At 35.2% G+C, this 27602-nt stretch overlaps 1 protein-coding gene across 13 annotated transcripts in view; it reads left to right on the forward strand.

Moving 5' to 3' along the window:
- Rgs7 (regulator of G protein signaling 7) overlaps positions 1-27602 on the forward strand; it is a 466064-nt gene that overhangs the window by 272909 nt on the left and 165553 nt on the right. Inside the window, exon 2 of one of the 13 annotated variants that reach the window (XM_078023007.1) lies at positions 10060-10160. The exons of the other annotated variants lie outside the window; for them this stretch is intronic. The gene's annotated coding sequence lies outside the window, so the exon portion shown is untranslated. The remainder of the gene's footprint in view (positions 1-10059; positions 10161-27602) is intronic. 13 annotated transcript variants of the gene reach the window in all.

The following is a 27602-nucleotide window of genomic DNA, read 5'->3' on the forward strand; positions in this document are numbered from 1 at the left end:
TTCTAATTCAAGCCAATTCCTGAGTAAGAATACTTTTGCTTTTTATTTTTATTGTGGCAACATAACAATGGCAGCTAATGGGAGCAATATTCATCAGTATTCCAACTTTCCCTAAAGTTACAAGGTAATTGGCCATTTAGTTGATTTTCTTCTAGCCAATGATAGACTTGCCAAATATTTTGTCCCCCAATAATACAGATCTCCATTTTTCAGCTTCAGAGATTTCTTCTATCACTATATGCCCCATGACTAAGATTTCTATTAGAGCAATATCCACTTTGAGATACTAACTTATGTGTTAATTAAGATACTTGAGGTACTTTAATCATAAACCCTAAAATCTTTGTGGTTGATTATATTTATTGTCCAGATAAGGTCTCAAACATGTGTCCCTTGTCAGCTCTCTTCCAGATTGTCACTCAAAGATTAAGGATCCTTCCATCTTATGCTTTTTGTTTGTTATTGCTTTTCCTCAACTTAACTATGGGATTCCCACAGTCACCATACTTGTCAGGGGAGTACAATAGGAAAATGGCTAGAACTTCACACAAGGGAAATCTTTATGGACCAGGACTGGAAATCTCTGCTTACCTTATACTGGCTAGTACTTAAATCACATTGGCACATCCAACTGCGAGGATAGCTGGGCATTTGTGGTTTGATGTATCTAAGAAGATTATTTTAGCTAGTCTGTATTGTCCTGTACTTAGACAAAATATCTAATTCCTATTTCTAACTATCTATATTTGTCAAATGAAGCAGTAAATTACTTATCATTTAACAAGCCTCTTTGGACAACTGTTGTACGCTCAGCACTAGACATTTCAGAATGAGAAGTACATTAATTTTGTAAGCATAGAACTTAGGGTTAGAGCTTGATATTGCTGCAAACTTTGGGTGCAATAAATGTTGCTAAAGGCCCCACTACCACAGCAAGCATCCACAACAGCAAGGGCAGTTCCTATATGACACAAAGATGTGTCAGCACTGAAGATGGCACCACTAATGGCATGACTTACAAATAAACATCTGTTGCAAATCAAAGGCTTATTATATAAATGTTCAACAGTATGGTCATTCTGTACTTGTGTTTTTTTTAATGTGCTCATGATTATTTGATATTTTTATATCACAACTAACAAGATTTATGTGTAACTTGTCATTCAATTTCTGGGAATTTTGAAGACATAAGTTTGATCTAGATATGTGAAATTAATTAATTGACCTTTTGGAAAGATTCAACCAAAAACATCTATTTGTATTTCAAAATGAGGGAGTCAATCTTAAAAATGTATCCTTAGATGTTATCTTTTTATTTGCTCATTTACAAAAATAAATAAATGAATCAATCAATCAATAAATAAAGATTTATAGCAACTATTAATAACACAATGGGTTGGGCTGGGTACTTGGGGAGGTTTAAAGTGGAATGAGGCATAATTTGTCCATGAAGAAGGTAAATTAAGAAGCAATGTGTTCCATTACTACAATGTGAAAAGACATACCCAGAGGAAGAGAAAACATCCTTGAAAGGAGGAAAATTGAAGGCATATTCAAGGGAAATGGTATCTCAGCTGAGACCGTGAAGAGAGCTTAAAGGGTTGATTCATGTAAAGGTTTTAGAATAATGAGAGGCCGATAGTCACCTTCAATAAATGTTAGCTATTATGATAACGATGATGACAATGATGGAGGTGTTGGTGATGGTGGCAGTGGCAATGATGGTGGTGATGACAGTGGACATGATTGAAGGTGTGATTGAGGTGATCTGCTGCTGAAAGTGGTGATGAATTGGTGATGGTAATGGAATTGGTGATTATATAAGTTGATTTGGCTATAATTTTTTTGCATATTTTAAAAAATTTCTTTTGTTCTAATTTGTTATACATGGCAGTAGAATACATTTGATATATCATATATAAATGGAGTATAACTTCTCATTCCTCTGGTTGTACCATATATGACTACATCATATATGCACATATATGATGTAGTCATATATGTGCATATATGACTACATCGTTCACATAGTCATATATGCACATATATGCTCTATTCATTCTATTATATTTCCTACTCCCATATTCCCTCCCCTCCTTTTTTCCCACTCTGCCAAATCCAAAGTACCTCTATTCTTCCCTAGCCATCCCCCCTTATTGTGAATAAGCATCCATGTATCAGAGAAAACATTCAACTTTTTATTCTTTGGGATTGGTGTTTTTTAACATGACATTCTCCAGCTCCATCCATTTACCAGCAAAAGCCATAATTTTATTCTCCTTTAAGGCTGAGTAATGTTCCCTTGTGTATATATGCCACATTTTCTTTATCCATTCACCTATTGAAGGGCACTTAGATTGGTTCCACAGTTTAGCTATTGTGAATTGAGCTGCTATAAACATTGATGTGGCAGCATCATTGTAGTATGCTGATTTTAAGTCCTTTGGGTATAAACCAAGGAGTGGGATAGCTGCATTAAATTGTGGTTCCATTCCAGGTTTTCTGAGGAATCTTCATATTGCTTTCCACAGTGGTTGCAACAAGTTGCTGTCCCACAAGTAATGTATAAGTATACCTTTTTCCCCACATCCTTGCCAACATGTGTTGTTACTTGTATACTTGACAATTTCCATTGTGACTGGAGTGAGATGAAATCTTAGAGTAGTTTTGATTTGCATTCCTCTAATTGCTAGATTTTGAACATTTTTTTTCATATATTTTTTGACCATTTATACTTGATTTTGCTACAATTTTAATAAAATTTTTACTACACTCAGAATTTTCAATCACTCTGAAAGATGTAATTAAGAAAACAGAATACAGACTATCTAATTAATTGGAGTGTATTTTGAGACATACTCCATTTCTGAAATTTTTCATTATTATCTCAAAAAGAAATGATGTTCCCTTCTCTGAATTTGTGTGGGTTTGTTTAAAATGATCCCTGGAGGTTGTTTTTTTATTTTTTTCTCTATCTGATCAGTGCACTTAAGTGCCAAAGATAGCTATACTGTTTGTATACCTAGATAAATTCTGCATCCCGATTTTATCCATAGCTCAAGGAATTATCTAACCTGGAAAGTCCAGGAATGAACTTGGACATTTCCTTGACACAACTTTCCTTGATTTCAGAGGAAGTATTGAGTTATATTTTCCTGATTCCTGCATTCTGTAACTTAAGCTTGCTTCTTCAGCTCCCTGGTATCAACCACTACTTCAAAAAGGAATTATATCTTTCCTCATTATTTCCTGAGCCCCTGAGCCCCTCTTGTATATTGAGTCTGTGATATAAACAGCCTCCACAATGCCTTCTGTTCTGAGCTTTCTCTCTCAAGAGAGTCCATTCTCTCATGATTATCTACTAATGTTAAGGATAAGAAGAGCTGGAGAATGTGAAGAAAGGAGTAGAATAGATGCTCATACCCACCTACGTGAGTGTTAACCCATGCTAAGTCATTTTGTCTCAATAATATGATGTTCATGAACTAATCTATCATTGTACTGGGTTTAATTATTTATCCATTGTTCAGTCTATTTACCATTAGTATAACGGCTCTCTCATTTCTCCATATGGCCTCAATAAATTCTATTTGAATGACTAAATTAGAACCTCTTTTGTCCCTCCAGGCATGACATAATATATGACATCTATAAACAAGTGCTAATTATAAAACTACTTATCTTCTGTTATATAACCAGCATACTTTTATAGCAAGAAACATAGTGTTATTCGGTATTTTTAAAAAGTATTTATTGTTTCATTTTGAAGAGAAGCTATGTAACTGTCTCCTGACTCTTTGTCATCAAATGGACCTTGTGACTTTGAATTTACAGGTACAGCAACAATAGTTTTGTAACATCCTGTTCTATCCATCACAGATTTCTAAGCATCTTGCTTTATTCAATGTTTGATATGGAAGGAGATATTTTTCTGGCTTCCCTTGCCTTGTGATACTTGATAGTTACTCTGGCAACAGTAATCTAACTTCAGTAAAGGTCTAAAGTTGGTGTTTTTAAAATTTACACAATGGTTTGACATTTCAGAGTCATTTGGGAAAGTATAAGGATGTGAATGGGAATTATTTTTTCACAAATGTGCAGATCAAGCTAAGAAAAGACTATTTTGAAAATACTCAGGTTGTAGTTCAGAATGACATATCACAGATGTTTAAATTTGCATCTTAATTTCTCTTGTGCCCCTTGGTTTTCTCTTTCTATAAAAAGGGTAATGATGCATTATATTTACAAGCATACACCAAGTGCAAATTGAAGTGTTTCATGAGTGAATGAATTGACATTTTCCTGAACAAGTCTCTAAGATAGTTCTTCACAAAGAGAGTTCTTTGGTCAAACAATTATGGGATATGCTGTATACAATGTCTTCTTTTTGGAGATTCACAATGTTTATTACCACTTTTAAGGCTGTGATTTAAAAAAAATCCCCAAATTTCTTATACCAGCACTTCTGCACTATTTTTTAGGTAACCCCAAGAACAGTTTAGAAAGCACTTTGGAAGTACATGCAAAATATTAAGGATTTCCAAAGGCTTGAGTATGAACAAGTAAAACCAAATGAGATATTAAGAAACAATCATAGAGCTGCTGACCTTATTTTGCCAAGTAAAGAGTTAAAAAGAAAACTGAATTCCACTCTCCCTTCTATTTAAAAGGAAGGGCATTTTATCACCAAAACCAGAAAAATCAAAAAGGCCGTTAAAAAATAAGGAACCTTGGGTTGGGGATATAGCTTAGTTGGTAGAGTGTTTGCTTCACATGCACAGGCCCTGGGTTTGATCCCCAGCAACACACACACACACACACACAAAAAGACAGTTTTTTAAAATTAAGCATATGTAGCTTCATTTATATTTAAAAAGCTTTTATGTTATGTTCAGATACATACATATTATATATGTACATAAAATCCTTATATATTATACGTGTGTATGTTATATATGTATACATTATGTATATGCATGTATGTGTACATAATATAATTTAAATGTTAGCTGTGGAACCTAGGGCCTTCTCATGCTAGGCAAATGCTCTACCATTAAGCTGTATCCTCAGCCCTTTAAACAATTTTTATTGTATTATTTTTTTCTCATTTCATTTTGGACTAATAAGAATTTAAACATGAACATGTAATACATATCCATTGTTTTTGCTTATGAAACACTTTTGCCCTTTCTATTTTATATCATAAATCTCACATTTCCTTATGGAGAAGTCATTCAACTTGGTTTGTTTGAGAAGTTGTGGGGCAGGAGTGCTTCTTGTACTACTCAATCAAGGGATAGGGTGTCACTTGGACTAACTCAGTTGTGCCTCCTATTCCCTGATCACAACCTTGGATTATCAGTTTCCATCTTTATTACCATATGGGGAGGATTTTTTTAAAGAGGAAGCTTTTTAGTGATTTTTTTTACTGCTATGTGGACAAGAAATTGAAGAGGAAAAATGGAAGCCAGGAGATCCACTGGCTTCCCAAGGGTCATAGTATAATCCAGAAGAGAATTAATGTTGACTTAGACTAGTGGTGACAGAGCAGATGAGAATGAGTCAGGTTTGTTTTTTTTTTAAATGACAGAGACAACAGGACTTGTTGATGGGGCAGTGAGGAAAAGAGATCAAGGAAACTCTATGTTTGGGTTTGAGTAATTGTATGGCAAGTGGAGACATCTATGTAGATTGGGGGAGGTGAGTGTGTGTGCATGTGTGTGTGTGTGTGTACACCTGTGTACAAATACTTATGTATGTACGGTTTTTCCTATGTGTCCATGGGGGATTTCTTCCAAAACACTCTATGGATACCAAAATTCAAATATCCTTAAGTCCTTTAAACAAAATGACATAGTATTTGCACATAACCTATGCACCTACTCCTGTGTATTTTAAATCATCTCTAGATTACTTGTAATACCTAATGCAATTTAAACACTATGAAAATAGATGCAGTCATGGGTTGCTTAGGTAATAATGATAAGAAAAAAAATCATGTTCAATTCAGATGTATTTTTTTCCTGAATATTTTCTATTCAAGAGTTGGTGGAATTCATAGATGTGGAACCCAGACATACTGAATACTGACTTTATGTATGTACATGTATATTTCACCCATGTATTTATATATACACATATACATACATATATATGCATACATTGTCACAAACCAGACCAGTTGATTTTATTTTATACTGTGGAAGAATAGAAACCCCCATCTATCAGTCCATATTGGATTCACCTGTTGTGTCTCAACAAAGCATAGCTGATGCAAAAGGAAAAAGAAAACATTCCTATGCTTCACAGTCAGCGTTCTGCCAATGCCTTGATAGAGCAAGAAGTAAAACTCGACCCCTAGCTTGCTTCTTTAAATAAGTTGCCAAACATCAGTGGGAAAAATGGTAATTTAAGAAGAGTAATAGTTAATCTCAGTGTAAGAATTTCATCAGATGATCTTAGACTAACATGGAAACTATAGTGTTGCTTGGGCATCATTCAAGAAAGGCTTCAGGAGAAAACAGAACCATCAGCAATTTAATGGAGTTGTATGCCATTTGTGCCTGTTTCATACACTGTATTTAAAATAGGGAATATTACCAAAGAGAAATGTAGTTAAGAAGAGAAATGAAATAAGTTCAGGCTTAAGCAGTCTATTTGGCAGCTGTTATTTGCGTTAGATCTGGTACACATAAGCAACCATTTCTATATAGTTTCTATTTTTCCATTTGTATATTAGTTTATCAATGCTATGAAATCAGGAGTTCAGGGACAAGCTGTCAGTAAGACTATGTTATCCCCTTTAGGAGAAATTATTCAATTTAACAGTAAATAGATGAGCATGCTGGGAAAGCTGATGGTAAATAAGACCCTGGGATGCAAGGTAATTGAATAATCATGGCATTTATTCTTGTTCAGATGTTGTAACATTCATCTTGAAGGCTTAAAATATTAAATTTCTTATTTTGCATATGTCATTGCACTCCAAATATTCTGCTCAAATGGAAACAACAGGTTCTTTAGCAGATGTGCATTAACTCATTTCCAAAATGTTTGACTTGCCACTAGAGTCATCTTTAACCATGATTCTAAGCCCCATGTCAAACTTTTCTCTTTTTAATTAAAAAGCTAAGGAGTTCTTTTGGGTTATTTTTAAAATGAATGCATATAATTATATGAGTTTTTTTTAAAAAACTCATAAAAGAGCAATGAAATAAATATTGATGACTGTGCCTGAAGCTAAAAGAAATTGGGTGCAGTATTTTGCTGGATTGTTATTTTTTCCCCCTGGTAATTTTATGTCTGGAAATGGTTTGATTTGTACCATCTTCTAGAATGTCTTCTTCTGGCTTCCGTTTTTATTTTTTTGTTTGTTTATATTTTGTTTTTCAGCAACCTAATCCTACAACCCTAGAGAGTAATCCTCTAGGAATCTTCTTCCCCTTTACTTCTACCTCTTCAATCTTATCCTTCTTATCTCCCAGGACAAATCTCTTGTTACCCAACAGATTAACTGATTAACTGATAATTTCCACCTACCTTTCCAACAGATTAATTATTTTCACCTTCCTACCTTGGTTAAACCCTTTGGTGGGTACATCCTTTCTCCCTCTCTCCACTCATCTTATTCCTAGTTTATTAAAAATACAGAAAAATAAATTATCTCTTGAAGTCTGTCCATTCCTTCTCCTGCTGGATACCTCAGTTTAACACCAGGTAGGTTTTATGAAATATCTCATTATCAATATATTTTGTCTCACTACCCAGACTGCGAGCCCTCAGAAATAATATTGCTTTTTGATTCTTAAGTCTCTGCAATCATTCTTTGCTTTCCAACCTACCCGAATATATCTGGACCCTCAACGCCACTCACTGTACCTGTTCATGCCCTTGTTGGTCTCCCTTTTTCTGCCATCTTGCTCACCTCTTCGGCAACAAATCTTTATTAAAACACCCTGTGGTTGGCCTCTGTGGTTCCCTGTTTTCCTGGCTCCTTCTTTCTTTCTCACTGGTATCTCAGTCTCAGTCTCCAATAAAACCTCATACTAGAGTGGATCTAGTGACAAGGGACCTTGTACTGTGTTCCTCCTCTATCCTCTAACTAGCCCTCATCTCTAGGGGCATAACAGGTATAACACTGCAATATGAAAGGTTTGGGTTACCACCATATATAGATGCATTCATTTCTACAAACTGAATATAAGTTCCAAACTCTTTCCCGGCAAACAACTTAATGTTGAAACGTTCTGGTAAATTCAATTCAATAAGTTGATTCTTTGGTCAAAGTGATTAACATATTCCCAGTACTGATCAAAATTCACCCCACCAGAATTAGAACTGTCTGTGGTTGAGTCTGTTTGGTGAAATTTATGTAACCATAGAATCTAGGAATTGAAATGGAGGGAAGGCTTCCGACCTACTTTTTAAGCATCCCAGGCTCCTTGCCCCTATTCTATCTTTATCTTGAATTTCAGACAAGTAGCATTCAACATGACCAATGCCAGTTAGCCAGGCTCGCAGGTGATATTTATCTTTATGGTGCTCTTACAAAGGAAAGCCATTTTCTCTCTTGTGATTTGAGTCAATTAGCAGAGGTTTGCACTAACTTAATAAATTATATATCTGCTATTATATTTGATACAATCCCATGGCTTCAAGTGCCATTAGTATGTTGATTATTTTAAAATTTCTATATTTTTCAATATAAAAATTGACAATTGTAGTTGGATATCTGATTTCAAATTTAAGTTTAATAAAGCCAGTTCTTGATCTTGTCCCCTCATCCTCATCCCTAAATCCTTTTTCCTTATTCCATTCATGAATGTCTTCTAAGTCCATTCACTTAATATTGCACCACAGAATCCTTTTGATTTTCATCATGGTACTTACTAATATATGGAATTATTTTATTTATTCAAAGGTTACTATTGTCCATCTTGTCTTATTATAATGTAAGTGCCACCACTTACTGGCACACTGATAGCTTTCTAGTCACCAAAGTAGTGCCTAACAGATAGAGGACGCTCAATAAAAATTACCAGAATAAATTCATAATTCTATGTTCTGTAGGAAAATGCCTCACATTTATTTAGTCAACCAATATTAAGTATTTTCTGTGTGTGAGGCACAACAAAAAATACTGGGGAATAAAATATAAGAAACATGTCATATTGTGATTCAGATAGAGCAGCAGCCTGCCTTCACTTCCAGAAAACTTAGTGCATTATCAGTTATATGTATAGTATAGATTTTATGAATTAACTGCTAGCTTTCTGAGCATTTGGGTTCTGCATTCCTCTTCAGTACTTCTATCATCTAATTGAATTCATTGGAAATGATTCTGGTGATAAATGTGTTCTTTCATATATTCTCTATTAAAGAATAACCTTCTAGAATTTTCTATTTTTGTACATATTTCATCTCTGTTTTTTCAGGAATACAGAACAAAGACAATCCTCAGTCCTCACATTAGTTTTATTGACATTGAGCAATGTGTAGCCTCCTACACAGCCCAAAGAGCATGAGGAACTCAGCTGGTTATACAGCATGAACCCACAGTCAGTCTTTGATTTCTGATCTCACCTTTCTAGCTATATGACCTTAGGCAATTGGTTGAACTTCTCTTTGTTTTACTTTTCTTGGCTGTAGAGGAGATAATGAAAGCATCTAAAGGATTATTGTAAAGATTAAAATGCAGAATACATGTTAAGGCCCTTAGATCAGTCATGCATACCTAGTAAGCATACAATAAGGCTTAGATAGCACTGCATAATTACTACCACTTTCTTTGTATTTTGCTGCTGCTACTGGTACTTCTATTGCTAAACCCTGGCTATCCTCTTCAATACCATTATGTATTTGAATTTTCTTTAAAGTTAGTACATTGTTTGGAAATATATTAAAGATTTGGCCCATAGGCTGTGGCACTATTGGGAGGTGGTGAAACCTTCAGGAGGTGGGGCCTAGTAGTAGTAATTAGGTAATTGGGGATGTGCCCTTGAAGGAGATATTAGGACCCCAGCCCCTTCCTGTTTCTCTTTGCTTCCTGCCTTCCATAAGGTGAGAAGCTTCCTCTTCTACCACGTGGTCCCTCCAGGATGTGCTGACTTACCACAGGCCCAGGAGCAAGAAACCAACCATGAACTGAAACCTCCCAAACTGTAAGCCAAAATAAATCATTCTTCTTTTTAAAGTTAATTATTTTAGGAATTTTGTTATAATAACCTAAAACATAGCTAGTATTTGCAATAACTTGTTTGCCTTTGAGACCAAAATTACATGACCTCAAGTACGTTGCCTTCTATAAATTAAAAGTTGTCTTCTCTACCAGGGGGTAGCATTTACTCATTCTGATGGCATTTTAGATGAACTCATAAGAGAGGCTGAAACACATTACCCTCAGAGGCAGACTCCCAGGGACTCAATATACTGAAAGCTATTGTAGTACTTAAAAGTTTCTAAAATCAGTAGCTCTCAATAGGAATTTATCAAAAGTTAAAATGGAATGAAATTAGCATTTTAATTTGCAATCAGCAGTCTCTTTCACTTATTCTAGCTCTTGATAAAGGGGTGAGAGTAACACATTTGCCTTTCTAATATAGGCACAATACAAAACAGTCCTAAATTATCCACAGTTAAAATTAATACATAACTATTTCAAATCAATGAGCTGCAAGGTCTTTTTGAGCATTGATACACATCTCTCTCCACAATTTCCTTTGTTCTCTGTATGCATGTGTTAGTTTCTGTGGCCAACCTTGACTTTCTGTTCTACAATATAGCCATCTCTTTGGCATCCTTAAGCCTATTTAATGACATTTAAATTTTATTTGTCCTTAAAATAGTCCATTCACATTTCTTTCTTGTAAATAATAGTAATAGAATAAGATTATTCAGAAATGTCCCTGGCATACCAGCCTATCATACTTCAAAAGGTTTGTGCTTTCTGTTGGGTAGTTAAGACTAGACAAAAAAAACAGTTCAGGCAGTGAGAGCATTCCGCTTCCATTCAGCCACAAGGAAACAGAGTAAGTGAAAACCTCAAGTGCCATTACAGTGATCTCCCAAGTTTGCAGGATTATTTAGAGCTACTGCCTGGGTCCATATCTTTTTGACATGACATGCGTCATCAATGAGTCTCCCCATAATCACAGCTTTTGGCTTCTGAATACGTGTTCTTATTATGTGAGGGTTTTGGACTTAACATGCTTCCTAAATCCCTGCAAATATGCTCTTTTCCTTTGAAGTATACTGATTCAGATGGAGGACCTCTAAAACTTGTCTGCTTAGATTCTAGTCAAGGATCTACCAGTTATATTGGATAAATTTTTAATCTCTTTGAGTTTTGTCATATTTGAAGTAGTTATTAAAATCACTGTTGGGTTTGAGAAGATGGCAAAGTAGATTTGGCAGCAACCTTCAATTCCTCCATGACCCAGAATCAAAGTAGTGACAGAACAGCTGACCAGAGATGTCGCTGAAAGAGTAAATACTTCAAAACTCAGTATTCGGTGGCTTGAGACTTGGAAAATTTCAAAATTTGGTTAATAACAGAGAAAATAAGAGTTCCTTGACTTTGAACACTGACCAAGGTGGGCCACAGGGATGGAGTATCAAAAGAGAATGAGGAAGAGCCAAATCTCACAATATGGCTTTTGTAACAATAGTTGGAAAGAAAAAGCACACTGAATTAAAATGGGGCAGGAGCTCTAAAGATAATGAAGAAGATCTTACACTTCAGCTCAAATTTTTTGCAGAAAGTCATTTTGTATAGACCACAGCTAGCCAGTCTTCCCAGGAGAAATTAAATTGATATAGCATCTTCCTACCTATAGAGAGTAACAAATCCATAAGGAATGCCTCTGGAATGGGTTGTCTGAGTAGTCCATTTAGAAAGACCTTGTAGAGAGATAACTGCTAGCTGAAGGTTACTGAAATTTCCTCCTCCTTGTCCTGGACAAGGGGAGTGAGGTAGAACTGACCCTATGGCAAGAGAATCCCAGGGAAAGCTAACCCCAATCCAGTGTTCCTCACAGGTATGGGCTGCAGGAGCTCAAGCAAAGATGGGCCACATGACACCCGCCCTGGTGACAGTAATAGGTAAAAACCCTGTCATCCACAGCAATCATGGTATATGTTTCTGTGCCACAGGCTGCCAACAGAGAGTCTGCATTTGCAGACCTCACAGTTGTAGATATCCACCAAGCACTTTTATATGGCTGCTACCAAGAAGCCCTGACAGAGGGGAGTACCTACAGCAGCCCTGCACCCCCACACCCAACAGAAATGGTCTGCAGATGCAATGCCCAACAAACATGCAGACTTGGGCCTCTGGACTGACTAACAAGCATCAGTGACTGGATGAGAACTACGGCAACCAGGGAGGTGGCTCCTCACCCCAGCACCTCTCAGATGGTCCATACTTGTGTGTCACAGAGCTGTAATTTGACACAATTCTCCTTCAGATACATGGACCCGTAGAAGGCATTTCCTGAGGATAACTCCAAGCAGCCAGAAGACATTATTGGGCCTATTAAATACAGTACACTCCACAAATGGGCTTATAGAGGAGCATTCCATAGCTAACCACTTCTCAGTATGCCCAGAAACAAGCCCACTGACCTGAACCTGTCCCCTCCAGAAGGCGAAAAAGCCCTGTGCTTTCCATGGACACCACTTTGTCTAGGTCTCAGAACCTCTAACTTAGACTGACATACCCCACCTACTCTGAAATATACAAGGGGGAGCACACATTATGATTTCATAGCACTGGGTACACAGCTTTTCTTCAGGACAGCATACAACACTGTAATCCCTAACCAGCTGTTAAATTACCCAATTGATTGTATTTCTTCTAAATTTTAAAGCATTAAATGGAATCATTATTTTTCCCTTTCTCTTCAAGCTCAGGTTTATACTTACTCTTCTTAGTCTCTCTTTTCCCTTTTGTGTTACCTGATCCTGTCTCTATCCCACTCACCATTTTCTTCTTCTTTGTATCTAGTTTCTGTTATAGTTTAGATATGAAGTATCTCCAAAACCTTATGTGTTAGACAATACAAGAAATTTTATAGGTGAAATGATTGGATAATGAGAGACTTAACCTAATCAGTGCATTTATCTAGTTGTATGGATTAACTGGGTGGTAACTTTAGGCATGTAGAGTGTGGCTAGAGAAAGTAGGTCATTGGGTGTGTATTTGGGGGAGTATTTTGTCCTTGGTGTGCACAGCAGTTTCTCTGCTTTCGGATTGTCATTATTTGAGCTGCTTACCTCCTACACTCTATCCCATAATGATGTTCTGACTTACCTAAGGCCCAAAGCAATGGAGTTGACCTATGGACTGAGACTTCTGAAACTATAACCCCTGAATAAACTTTCATGCTCTAAAATTGTTCTTGTTAGGTGTTTTGGCCAGAGCAGAAAACAACAACAATAACAATTAAAAAAAAGAAAACCCTGACTAAAACAGCTTCTATTATTTTTTTCTCTTTTCCTTATTCCTTATTTGTCCCTCTTTTTCTCCTTTTCCTTTTTAACCCTTATTATGCTATTTTTAATGACTAATTTATTAATTTATTTAAGAACATTATTTGAAATTGAGATTTGGATTAGAAAAATTGTGCAGAACATTTTCAATAAGATTTTTTTTCCTAAGATTTACTGGTATATGGCTTTGTTTCAAAGAAAATGCAGTTAATACAGTTTATAGGTTTCTCTCAAAGTGGTGCTGGACACTGAAAATAGCAGTAGGTACATGATGAGTAGGAATATCAACAGTTAGATGTTTTCCCAGCCTGATAAACTTAAAAGAAGGAAGCTTACTAAATAGTAGCATCCATAAAAGTGAAGACATAATCATCCCAGCAGATGGTTAAAAATATGAAAAACCAAGGGAACAAGTCAATATTAATAGCCCACAAAACTTCAACAACTGATTCCATTGGAGGAAATGTCAGAGCAAGCATTTAGAAACTTTATAGTTAAAATGACCAATAAACTAAAGAAACAAACAAAAAAAGTCCTAAGAAATGAACTAAGAGAAAATACAGGAAATGAAAGAACATTTCAATAAAGGGATAGTCATTTTGAAAAAGAACAAAACAGAAATCCTGGAAGTCAAACACTCCATATACCAAATTAAAAACTCATTTGGAAGCATTATGAATAGATTAGACCACAAAGAAGACAGATTTTTCAAGGCCTTGAAGACAAGGTATATAATCTTAAAAATATAATCAGCAATAAATAAGCTATGATAAGAGACCATGACCAGAGTAATGTTTTCCCAGACAAACCTGGGAAAACATTAAGAGACAAAATATAAGAATCACTGGTTTAGAAGAAGGCATCAAAATACAAACTAAAGTAATTCACAACTTTTTCAGTGAATTAATATAAATTAATTTCCAAAATGTGAGAATGAGTTGGAAATCCAAATAGAGGAGATATTTAGGCCCCAAATAGTCAAGATCAAGAAATATCCTCCAAAGATTTATGTCTTACATGATTAATTACATGTCTTAACAGAGAACCATGATAGAATTTTAAAAGCCACAAAACACAAAACAAAACAAAACAAACAACAACAACAACAACAAAAAAACAGCTGGTCACATTTAGAGTTAAACCTATTAGACTTGTGTTCTCCCATGCCAGGCTCTAAAATCCAGCTAATGGTTGCCAACCATGATTGCTATATTCAACAAACTATCAATGATAAGCAAATCAAAGATAAGCAGGAACTGAAAGAATTCATGACTACAAAGTCCACTCTACAGAAAAATGCTTACTGAAATATGCAGAAGGAATGAAGAAAAATAAACAACAGATCCAGCAAATGATTGAATCCCAATAGAATAGTAACCAAGTAAAAGACAGTATTAAACATTAATGTGTTAAACATTGCATTAAACATTATAAATAAATTCAATTTTCAGGAAATGTAAGTCATGTTTCTATAATAACACTGAATGTAAAATGGCCTCAACTATTCAGTTAAAACATATGGACTTGCAGAGTAGATTAAAAACAGGACCCAACCATAAGTTTCTTATAAGATACTCACCATACAGGCAAAGACATCCATAGGCTAAAGTGATAGATGAGAGAAAGATATACTATGTAAAAGAAGACCAAAAACAAGCAGGAATAGCTACTCTTACATCTGAAAAAGTAGATGTGAAGCCAAAATTTATCAGAACAAAGAAGGTCATGTCATATTGGTTAGGCAACTATCCAACAACAAGATACAATCATTGTAAATGTTTATGTCCAAAATATCAGTGTACTTACTTATATAAAACAAACCCTAGTTGATATAAAGGCTCAGATAGATTAATATTATTATATTAATAATACGACATGACTTCAACACATCTCTCACCACCAGATAGATACATCATCCAGCCGTAAATTAAGTAAAGACTCTTTAAATATAAAAAATACTATTAATCAAATGGACCTAATAGACATCTTTAAAATATTTCACACACCAACAACCAAATTCACTTTCTTCTCATCTACATATGGAACCTTCTATGAAACAGACGATTTTTTAGGACACAAAGCAAAACTTAAAAATTTTTTTAAAAAATTGAGATAATTCCTTGCATCTTATCAGATCATAATGGAATGAAATTAGAAATCAATAATGAGATGAAGAAAACAAGTCATTTTAACACATGGAAATTGAATCATATTCTCTTAAAGGAATATTCTCTTAAAGGTCCTAGAAAGTGAAAAAGAAACTAATTTCAAAAAAAAGTGGAATATCAGAAATAATTAAGATCAGAACCAGAATTAATGAAGCTGGAACTTAAAAAACAATACAAAGGAGCAATGGGACAAAGAGTTGGTTCTTTTAAAAGATAAATAAGATTTGTAAACCGATAGCCAAATTAACCAAAGAGAGAGAAGATCCAAATCAATAAGAGATTGAAAAGAAAATATCATTGCAGACATCACAACAATCCAGAAGATCATTAGGAACTATCTTGAAAATTTATATTTCAATAAATTGGAAAATTTATAAAATATTGACAAATTTCTAGACACATATTACTTACATAAATTGAACCACGAAAATACAAAAAACCTAAACAGACCAAGATCACACAATGAGATTAAAGTTGTAATTAACCGTCTCCCAAGAAATACAACCCCTCCCAGGATCAGATGGATTTTCAGCTGAATTCTACCAGACCATTAAAGAGCAACTAATGCCAATCCTTCACAGATTTTTCCATGAAATAAAGAAGAAGGGAACACTCACTAATTCTATGAAGCTGGTATCAATAAAATCAAATAAAGACACAATACAATAGAATAATATACCTTATGAACATAGGTGCAAATATTCTTTACAGAATATCAGCAATTCACATTTAAAAACATATTAAGAAAATTGTATACCATGATCAAATTGGTTTCATCCTAGGGAGACAAGTTTGGTTCATCATAAGCAAATTAATAAATGTAATAGACCATGTAAATTAACTTGAGGACAGAAACCACATGATCACCTCAATAGATGCAGAAAAAGCCTTTGACAAAATTCATCACCAAACTTCAGTTACCATTAATGGTAACAATAATGAAGATATTAGGGATAAAAAGAAGTTACCTGAACATCTTAAAGTCGGTATATGACAAACCCGAAGCCAGCATCATACTGAATGGAAAAAATACTAATAGCATTTCCAGGAGCTAGACACATTTCCACTCTCACAACTCCAATTTAATATAGTTCTTGAAATCTAACCAGAGTAATCATACAAGAGAAGCTAATTAAAAGTATACAAATAGGAAAAGGAGAAATCTAATCATCTTTGTTTACTAGGGAAATGATCCTATACTTAGAAAACTCACCAACTCTACCAGAAGACTACTAAAGCTGATAAATTCAGCAAAGCAGCAGATTACAAGATCAACATACAAAAACAATATCTTTTCTTTACTCCAATAATGAATCTTCTGAGAAATAAATTGGAAAAACAATAGCCTCAAAAAAAAAAAAAAACTAGGGAATAAATATAACCAAGGAAGTGAAAGACCTCTACAGTGAAAATTACAGAACACTAAAGAAGGAAATTGAAAGATGGAAATACCTCCCATGTTCTTGGATAGGCAGAATGAATGTTGTCAAAATGGCCATATTACCTAGACAGTTATACAGATTCAATGAAATCCTCATTAAAATACCAATGCCCTTCTTCACAGAGCCAGGAGAAATATTCTGAATGTTCACATGAAAGAATAAAAGACCTAGAATAGCCAAAGCAGTGATTCTGATGGCTTCACAATACTGTATCTCAAATCATACTACAGAGTTATTTTAAGAAAAACAGCAAAGTATTGGTATATAAACAGACATGAAGACCAATGGAATACAAGACTCAGAGACAAATACACATAGATATGGTCATCTGATCCTCGACAATGGTGCTGAAAACATACATGGGAGAAAAGGGTGTCTCTTTAACAAATGGTGCTGGGAAAGCTTAGCAACCAGGGAAATGAAAGCCAAAACTACACCAAGATTTTATCTCACTCCAGTCGGAATGGCAATCATCAAGTGTACAAATAACAATAAATGCTGGCCTGGATGTGGGGAAAAGGGTTTACTCATGTCTTGTTGGTGGGACTACAAATTAGTACAAACACTTTGGAAAACAGTGTAGAGATTTCTCAGAAGACTAAAAATGAACTCACCATATGACCTCAGCCACTCTGCTCCTTGGTATTTATCCAAAGGAACTACACAATCAGCATACTGTTGTGATACATGCATTCCTTATAGCAGTGAAATTCACAGTCGTCAAGTTATGGAACTAGCCTAGGTGTCTCTCAATAGATGAATAGATAAAGAAAATGTGGTATATATACACAATGGAGTTTTAGTTATAAAGAAGAATGAAATTATGCCATTTGCTGGTAAATGGATGGAACTGGAGAACATCATTGCTAAGTTAAATCAGCCATACTCAGAAAGGGTCAGATGTTTTCTGTTCTATATGGAAGGCAGGGAGAAATAAGGAGTTTGTTGTTGTTGTTGTTGTTGTTGTTGTTGTAAAGGGTCTCATGTAAATAGAGAAGAGCACAATGGAGTAGAGGAAGGAGATAAAGGGAGGAGGTGAGGGATGCAAAAGGGAAAGAAATGTGAAATAAAAGTGACCAAATTATGTTGTGAGTATATGTGAATATATCACAATGAATTCCATTTTATATATGACTATAATGCTCCAATTCAAAAAATTAATAGAAGGCAGACAAATAGAACAGAGGAAGAGGATGGGATAAGGAAGGGAAGGAAATAGTACTGGGAATTGAAATGGAGCAAACTATGTTACATGTATTTATGAATATGTCAAAATCTTTTAAAAAAGCATTGTCAACCCCTAAATGATGTAAAACAGGAAAGATTTTATTCAAGGCTATTGAAATAGGGAGGGGAAACACAATGTAGTCAGAACTCTTACTGAAACAGAGTAGGAGAGATTTTTGGAGCTGAGGTTGAGGGTATCAGTGTTGGCAAATTTGCCTTACTTGAAAGAAAGAAAAGTGAAGCTTTTGATATCTTTGTGATGGGAGGTAGTTTTATAACTGCATACAAGCCAGGAATGTACATAACCTTCCATAGAAACGAGGAAGCACTAACCTCATAGATGACTAGTTTTCAAAGGGATGAAACTCTCAAGTCCTTGAGCAAGACAGTTGTAAGTTGCAAAACTGGTAAAAAACTTTTTAAAAAAGGCTTACAGATCATGGAGTAGACACAGAATTTACAATTACAAGTTTTCTGAAGTGTCATCTATGACAAGAGAAGTCAGGGACTCGGAGTCAGTAAGAAGTCTTTTTAGTTTAGTCAGGCTGAGGAAAAGGTTCAGACCATCTTGGTCAGCAGTTATATCTCATTGTAATGTTGTAATGTTTAAATGAGTAAAACTATGTAAATTGTTTAAAACAATGCCATAATTGCTCAAAAAGTATTAGTATCATTAATGATTGGTAGCATATCCATGGTCTAGTGCTAAATCTAAATTCCTAAAATTTAAACGTCCCTGAAATATAAGTTTGTTGCACTGTTACAAATGCTAGCCAGAAAAGGACCAGGCCCCCACACAAATTCTGTACCTAACAACTGGAAGGCTAGATTACAGTTTGAAATATGTCTGCTGGTTCTAAAAACCAAGAGTATTTTTATAACAAACACTTGGGAATCATGAAACATAAATAGTTTGCACTAAACTGACATTGATTGTAGATAAGAGGATGGGGAAATAGAATGTTAGGATAGCAGGACAGTTCATAAAGAAAGGTACTTATTGCTTCTGGATTGGTGTTTGTAGGATGGTAAATTCATACGTAAACAGGAGATAGTGGCACCTGGGATTCAGCCTTGGAGTTTTAAGTCAAGGTTTTAACATTCATGCAGGAATGTGAACTATTGTTTTGTTGGTTTCAGCCAGTGGTGTTAACTTATCTTCCCCCAAACTACTACATCCTTATGCCTTTGTAATTAAATTTAGAGCACCTCAGAAATTTTCTTTTATCAAGAGCATGGGGCTTGGAATCAGATAGACCTACCCATAAATTTTTATTTGGTGAGACCACCAGCAAATTACTTAACCTCAACCTGAGTATGTGTGATATGAGCTTGAAAGTACCTAATATAGCTATTGCAGATTAGTTAAGTCTTGACTATTAAAGGCCTAGCATATGAGTTTTCAATCCATGGTATTTTCATCCTAGATGCCTGATCTTCATCTAAGACAGCTGTCTTAACAGCATAACAGAGCATGTAGCAATCAGAAATAACCTAAGAAGCAACTGATTGCCTTCCCGATTGCTGATTTTCACCCACCTCTACCCTAGGTGAGCCAGGTGCTCAGTGGCTGATCTTTTCCCTTCACTTTCTTCAGGTTGGACAAAGAACATGATTGTGTTTTAAAAATAAACTAGGGATATCAGGGTGGGCCACCAAGTGGTTAATGTTTATTTGGTAGTGAAAACTAATGAAATGGTCCTTTATAAGAAACAATAATGGCATATTACCATACCTGTTAGGAATGTTTTCTCACATATTTTTAATAGCAAGTAAAAATAGTTATATCTCAGTCAATAGTCTACTCTCCTAATTCCTTTCTTTCTCTTATAAGTTACAAATAGAGAATCTAAATGTGTCCACATATCCCTCTGTCAATGAAGACCTGGTTCTTATTCTGACTATGAATAAATAGTTTTGTGCATCCATTCTTTGACACACAGTGCAATATTTCATAGCTGTGCACCAGTCAGAGGTGTGCTTGCTGTCAAAATGCTATGCATATATTCAGAAGCAAAGCATTATGTCCAAGAGAGTATCCAAACATTTTGAAAATGAATTATAGATCTTGGAAGCAAAAACAGAAAGCTGAATTTTGAAACAACTTCTTTTGTTTATTTAGAAATGGATTTTTTTTTCTCTTTGCTGTCCTCTGTACCCAACCCTTCACCCACCCCTGGCATGTGCACTGAACCCGTGATGAATGAAACAGCAAACCTGCTTTTCACAGTAGAATGAGGACTCCCAGACAGCTGCTGCTGTTACAGAAGGTAGCTAAATGTAAACTGCTCATTGTTACTGATGCATGAAAAATAGAACTTCTTTGGCTCTAGAGACTGAAATTTGAGAAAGAAAATATGAAGACAGCATTACAGTTATGTTGCCAGCACTAATATGGAGCTCTACCAATGCTGTGAGTCTTTCCATCAGCATTTCCAATTAAACTGTAAACATTAACTAGATTACCCTTTTGTCTTAAATTTCCAATTTGCAATACAGGAACCATAGTATTCACTTCTTTTCTATGAGATGATCCAAAATTGCCTCTGTGGACTAAATATTGTGTTTTGAGCTACTTGAGGGGAAAACAGTAAGTTGATGCATCTAATTTAGTTCATGCATTTTAGAGGGTTGAATGGCATTCCTGCCCTGAATAATATGTCCATACCTTTCCTTCAGAGCTGGTGAATAGGACCTTACTTGAACAAAGAATCTTCACTGATGGAATTAAATATCTGGATGAGATCATCCTGGATTATATGGGGTAGGTCATAAAAGGACAAATGTCCTTGTTAGAGATAAGCAAGGAAAAGACTGGAAAGGCCACCTGAAGACTGAGATAGAGATTGGAGAGATGTAGCCAACAAGAAAGACAAATATAGAAGCTGAAGAGGCAAGAAAGGATTTTCCCTGAAGGCCTGTGCAAGAAGTGAGGCCCTGATAACACCTTGGTTTTTTTACTTTTGCTGTCCAAAACTGAGAGAAAATAAATTCCCATTTATTTAAACCATCAATTTTATAGTAATTTTCATCACAGCCCTAGAAAACTTACACATGCATATTATATTAATTAGATAGACTACATCACTGGAAACAGCAATTCAATGGATTATTCTATTTTGTTCATATATAGCCTGTGAGGCAGGCAATTGACACATTGTTATAAAATAAAAATCATTTAAGGATAAAAATATGCCAAGTTGATATTACTCTCCGTCAAGTGGGTAAATAAATAATTTCTCTTAATCGAGTCAAACGGATTACTTGGCATTAGAGGGGATCAGATAGCATCAATCAATTCCCCACTTCCTGCTAAGCTCTTATAGATGCCATTAGAAGTTTCCCTTTGACAGCAACTTCAGAAGGAAAGTCATTTTGTACTTATTTCTGTCGTATTCAAACCAAGACAAAGAAAATATATTGTAGGAAACCAGAGAAATATAAAACATACCTGATCTACAGAGGAACTTGATTAAGAGTATACCAACTTCACATCAGAAATTATGTCATCAGGGGCTGGAGTTGTAGCTCAGTGGCAGAGCATTTGCCTAGCGCATGTCAGGTACTAGGTTCAATCCTCAGCACCACATAAAAATAAATTAATAAAGGTATTGTGTCTACCTACAACTAAAAATTAAAAAAATAGAAGAAATCATGCCATCAGAAGAGCATTTAGTGAAATGTTTGAATTATTTCAAGAAAAATCTGCCAACCTATATTTCCACGTCTAGCTAATTTATGCATCACAGGTGACAAAAGAAAAACTCTCAGACAAATAAAAAGTGAGGGAATTCATTGCCTGCACACCTTCAAGAAATGACAAAAGAAGTTTCTGAGAATTTCAAATGGTATGATCATAGGTCAGAAATTTGCTATATGTAAACAGAAAAGGAATAAATGAAGGTAAAATAGTCTTATTCTTAATTGACCCAAAATACAACTTTTTAGAGAAACTAGTAATGATATCTTGGGTGATACTGGTATGTGGAGCAGTGAATTAAATGACAGCAGTGCCACAAGGAAAGAGAAGTTGTCAGGTATCTGCTATCAGTTACCTGCACTTCTGATAAAGTAGTTGTAGTATTATTTGATAGTAGATTTAGATTATTTTAAAATGTATATAATCAGTCCTGGAAAAACACTGACAATGTTATAAAAATCAGCATGAAATATACACAAGAGAGTATGTAAAATACAATCATACAGAAAGCTCAATTAAAAAAACAAAAGTCAGTAAAAAAAAAAAGCATAAGTAACAAACTCAAAAAGTAATGTTTTCTAGGTGCAATGATGTTAGATTTTAATTTGAATAATATATCAACTATCAACTTTGTCAATAATACAAACATGCCATATAAAGATATTGCCAGACTATTTAAAAATATGTTCTGAAAATATGAATTTAAATATGAAGACTCAGATAAGTGCTACATATTAGAAATTCTAGTCCCATTTTTCTCCCTAGCTTGATATATATATATCTCAAGCTTGCAGTCATGTAAGCTTCTGGAGATCATTTCCTTGATTTGTTTTGTTTTATTTTGTTTCTGGAGAAAAAGATTATTTTGGCTCACTGTTCCAGAAGAAGTTTAGTACATGTTCTGGGCCCAGGGTGAGGCAGAACATCATGGCAGAAGGGTTGGTACAAGAAAGGTGCTTAGAAGCAGAGAAGGGGGAAATAAGTATAAGATTCATCCTTCCAGGGCACACCCCAGTGACCCACCTCCTCAAGCCTACGGTTACTACCCAGTCAGCCCATGCAGATTAGGCTGGACTGATAAGTTACAGCTCTCATTTTACCAATCATTTTACCTCCAAACATTCCTGCATTAACACAGGAGCTTCTGAGGTACATGTCATATCCAAACCATTACATGCCCTAATATGTAGTTCAGGTCTCAGAATATGAGAGAAGCTTTATAAGCATATGTGGAGGGAAAGAATGAGCAGATGCTAGTAGGCAGATGTTGTTAGAAAATTTAAGTTTAAGATCTTAAGTTGCTGTTAATGTTTCATTAAACTAACAAAATCTATTGAAAGACCAAAATTATTTCCCTCTTCATTGTAAAAGTCTGGTCTTAGATTTTGAAGGAAGAAAAATTGTCAATTCTGTTGTCTTTCGTGATCTGCAGCCTCCTATGGGTGAGGAATTTGGAAGAAAAAGACACTTGTCCATTTCTGGTGAGGAGAGCAACCGGCACAGACCCCCAAAAGTAATTTAAAAATCAATTCAAATAATTCAGAATGAGTGTTTTATTTTTTTAAATCCCACAAAACTGAAACTATCACTTACATCAGTTTCAATAGCAATAATAATTAGAAACCAATTTGTAATCATTCTTGAAAACACTATGAGCATAAAACAAAATGGAAAGAAATAACTGTGAAAACCATGAAGTGTGACTAAGTGTGAGAAAAATGAAACCCAGCATCAAAAGTGCATGTACTTCAATGTAACCATAATCTTGCTATATACTTTTACTTCATTTCCTTGTTTTTATGGTAACATTTTTGCTGAGGAATTTACAGCTGGCTTCATATGATGTAGGCTCCAACTCTCTGTCCTCCATTTTATACCTCCCTAAAAACAATTTCCACCAATAGTCTTGTGATACATTTCTACCAGATTCTATGTTAGTCATTTTAGGTGAGTATTTTTCTAATAACATATACACTATCTATTGTAGTGAAAATCACCAAACTTTATAATTATCCAACTCAAAGGAAACTATAACATGGGAGATTAGAATAAATCAGTTCTGATCTGTCTTGATTCTTCTAATAGATATCTTGACACTGGCAACTGAAAAGGAAAAAATGTTTTTTAAAAGGTTAAAATGGGTTTTAATAAAATTATTCTAAATATATAACTGCTATTTTTTAATTGGATTAATTTAGATAAATTCACCTGATAATGATGGTAAAAAACAACTCACTAAAACTTTGAGGAAATTAACATACAATAGGGAAATGACATTTAGTACCATTGATCAGTGCAAGACAATTATTTAATCCAAAATTTACTAGGTTATAAAGTTTCTGAGAAGCAATTTCAGCTCAAAGTGTGTGTTCTGGTTCTAAATATTCTTGAAATCAGGTTATGTTGGTCACTAGGATAAAGTTATTTTTTTTTACATATTAGATTTTTAAATTGTGCAAGTTACAATTAGGCAAATTAATTACATTTTTCTCCTTTAGGAGCTAAGATGTTGAAAACTCTAACCCTGAGAATGAGAAGTTGCATTGAATGATTTCTGCATTATATTTTGTCATCTCAGCTGTAGCAGAACAGTCAGCCCAAGAAGTACTTAGCAGATTAGCATAATGAAACAAAATTGAGGTAAAATTAAAATGAGTCATTGAGTCCTGGCTTTTCCCCAGCTTCCAAATGATTGCTTTAGAAGATCTTGGACTTTTCATGAGTGCCTAAAGATGAAAGAATGTAAAACTCTTTGAAACTATGGAATTTCAGATTTAGTGATATCTAAATCATGAATAATGAACATGGGAGAACTTTTCAACTCTCAATTCAAATATAAAAGAATGAAACCTAGCCATTTTAAGAACCATATTCCACTCTATCTCCCTATTTCTAATCTGAATCAACTGCTTAATGATTTCATTAAAAATGTTGCCTTTCATGCAAGTGTTGGAGACTTCTTTTCTCCACATGGGGTTTCTTCTCAGTCTGCTGAAAACCTCCTCATTCTTCAAGGCCAGCTGAAATGCCTTTCTGGTCACCAGAGATAGCAATGATTTGTTTCTTCTCAAGATGTTCATAGTTCCTTCTACCTCTCGTATGGAAACTTTTAACTGTAGTTGTTCATGGGAATCTTCTCTCCTTTGATTACAGACATCCAAGTGTCACCGAACTTCCTGGAACATAGTAATTATTCAAAGAATATTGATGGACGAGTTAAGCAGTTTTCATGTTTTAGCAAATGACTGTACACTTACATGGCTGGCCCAGTAATTTCTGCTGTCTAAATTTCACCATCCTGTGACATTGCTGGAAAGAACTCATGGAAGATCAATTTTGTAGATAGTCTACAGACAAGTAATGCAGTATACATTGGTCCAGTGGACTTAAAATTTATGAAGTGTCCTCTAAACCACTACTATTTAAAATTAGACCTATAGATAACATTGTATAAAGGTAAATATCATCAAAATACATGTAGATATTATTTACAAAATGCTACCTGATTTTTGAGTAGAATGACATTTTATGTAGGTATAAATGTAGAGGGTACATTGAAAGAGACACTTGATTTTACAGGGAAGGTACTGTTCGGCTTTCTAGTCTTTGCATTTTATGATGTAAAATCTGAAAAACACAAAATGAAAGATTGTGAAAGAGAAGTTGTTTTCACGAAGAGAAGGTAAACACATAGGCTTAGTGATGTGAATCTGATATTTGACAGCTCAGTTTTGTTTTTTTTTTTTGTTTTTTTTTTTTTGTTTTTTTTTTAGAAACAGTGTTCTATTATCTGGAACAAACCATCACCACTGTTTCTGAAGTGAATATCTGATGCTAGCTAGTGAGGTTACTTGAGAAGGACATTGTCCTTGTAGCTTCTGCTTGTGGGAATTTTACTGAGGGTAGAATTTAAAAACATTAATTACATTATCAAACTGAAAGCTCCCATTAATATGCGGTCTCTCAGCAGTACCATTACCTTGCTTTGTCCCCTCCTGTCATTATGTCTTACTAACATGATATGGTGGAGTCATTTTAATTAGGTAGCATGACACTGAGGGATACGATGTAGGTAGCATTTCCATTGTTTCACTTTTAGGTGACAACTTCTTACTTATTGACCAGGGTCATTTCCTTTTTGCTCTGTATAGGTAGGAAGAGGCATATTTATTGAACTTAGTTGGTTCTTCTGAGCTATAAGATGAAGTGAAGTCTTCTGAGCTATAAGATGGAGCAGAATGTCCCTTTTAGATCCCCAATGCAGCTTGTTTAAAGTCGACATAACAACTCCATGACAATGAAGAGTACGTATCAGTTTATGTCTGAAGAACTGATCTGAATGTCTTCATGAGCCCTATTTTTTTTTTTTTTTTTTTTTACTGATGAAGAGTCAGGAAAGTGACAGGGACATTATAATCTTAATCTTTCTTGTTATGTGGAACTGAGCATTTCTTGGTTATTCTGTCACTTCCTCATGACTTGCTGTTGTTTGGGTAGTGTTTCTATTCAAGTCCCCTTCTCTCTTTTCTTTTCTTGAACAGCATTCTGGTGTGGGAGGTGGGGGTGATGATAAGCTACATGACATTATTCCTTTGCAGGAAGGGCCTTGGACTATGACTTCTGGTCATTTTTGGTTCTCTGTTCTCAGTGGGGTTGCTTCGTTGTATTATCCTACTGTGTCTTTGGGTCTTGCCCTCTGCCCTAGCTACCTCCACTGTTCGATTTTCCAGCACTCGTGGTTGGTGATTGCTTGTGGTCTATCTGTTTTATGGGTTTGGGTTACCACTTTGTCTGTAACTCTACCCTCTTATCTCTTGGTCCTTCTATTCACCTTGTAGAGATGCCCCAGCAGACAAGTTAGCATTTAATTTTCACCTGGCTTCCATGTTCAACGCTAAAAGGGCCTCCAGAACTTTCAGATCTCTTCCAACTGTCATGGTTCCTCTTTGAGCTAACACAGCCAGTTTCTGTTGCCTTCCTCTTACTCTTTTCTATGGCCTGTTTATGGAGGCCACCTTTCCTACATGCCATTCCATGAGACTGGTCCCTCCATAATACTAGGAAGAAATTAGCATATATATCATTCTGCCTTTGGACCCCCAAAGTGCCCATCTGGATTATTCTGGAAGGATGGACACTTGCCAAGTATTTTCTGTGGAATACTGCAATGCAAGAATTTAATGGGGGCGGGGGAAACACCTTTGTTTCATAGACTTATCCAAATAAATTAGCTGTCTCAGCCCCCTTTTAAAGACTTTTGTCAGCTTGAGACAAAGTAAAATTTCCTTTTATTTCACTAGTATTATATATTCAGGATAGTTGAAACAAAACACATAATGGTACTGGTTAGAGGCCAAAACAGTCTGTATGCTGATAACATATGATTTAGGAGAAATGTCTCATTATGCGGATTTACCAGGCATAGGGCCACATTGACAGAGGGAAACCCATGTGGGAAGAAAGGTGGTGACAGCATTTCTGATGAGAAGACCAAGCCTTTGATGGAGCTCACACCTCTCCCACTGGAGACCGTCTGCTTGTTCTTGCTGTTATAACATCCTAGATGCTGCGATTCGC

The sequence above is a fragment of the Ictidomys tridecemlineatus genome, chromosome 10, assembly GCF_052094955.1.
Source record: "Ictidomys tridecemlineatus isolate mIctTri1 chromosome 10, mIctTri1.hap1, whole genome shotgun sequence".
Lineage (NCBI taxonomy): Eukaryota > Metazoa > Chordata > Mammalia > Rodentia > Sciuridae > Ictidomys > Ictidomys tridecemlineatus.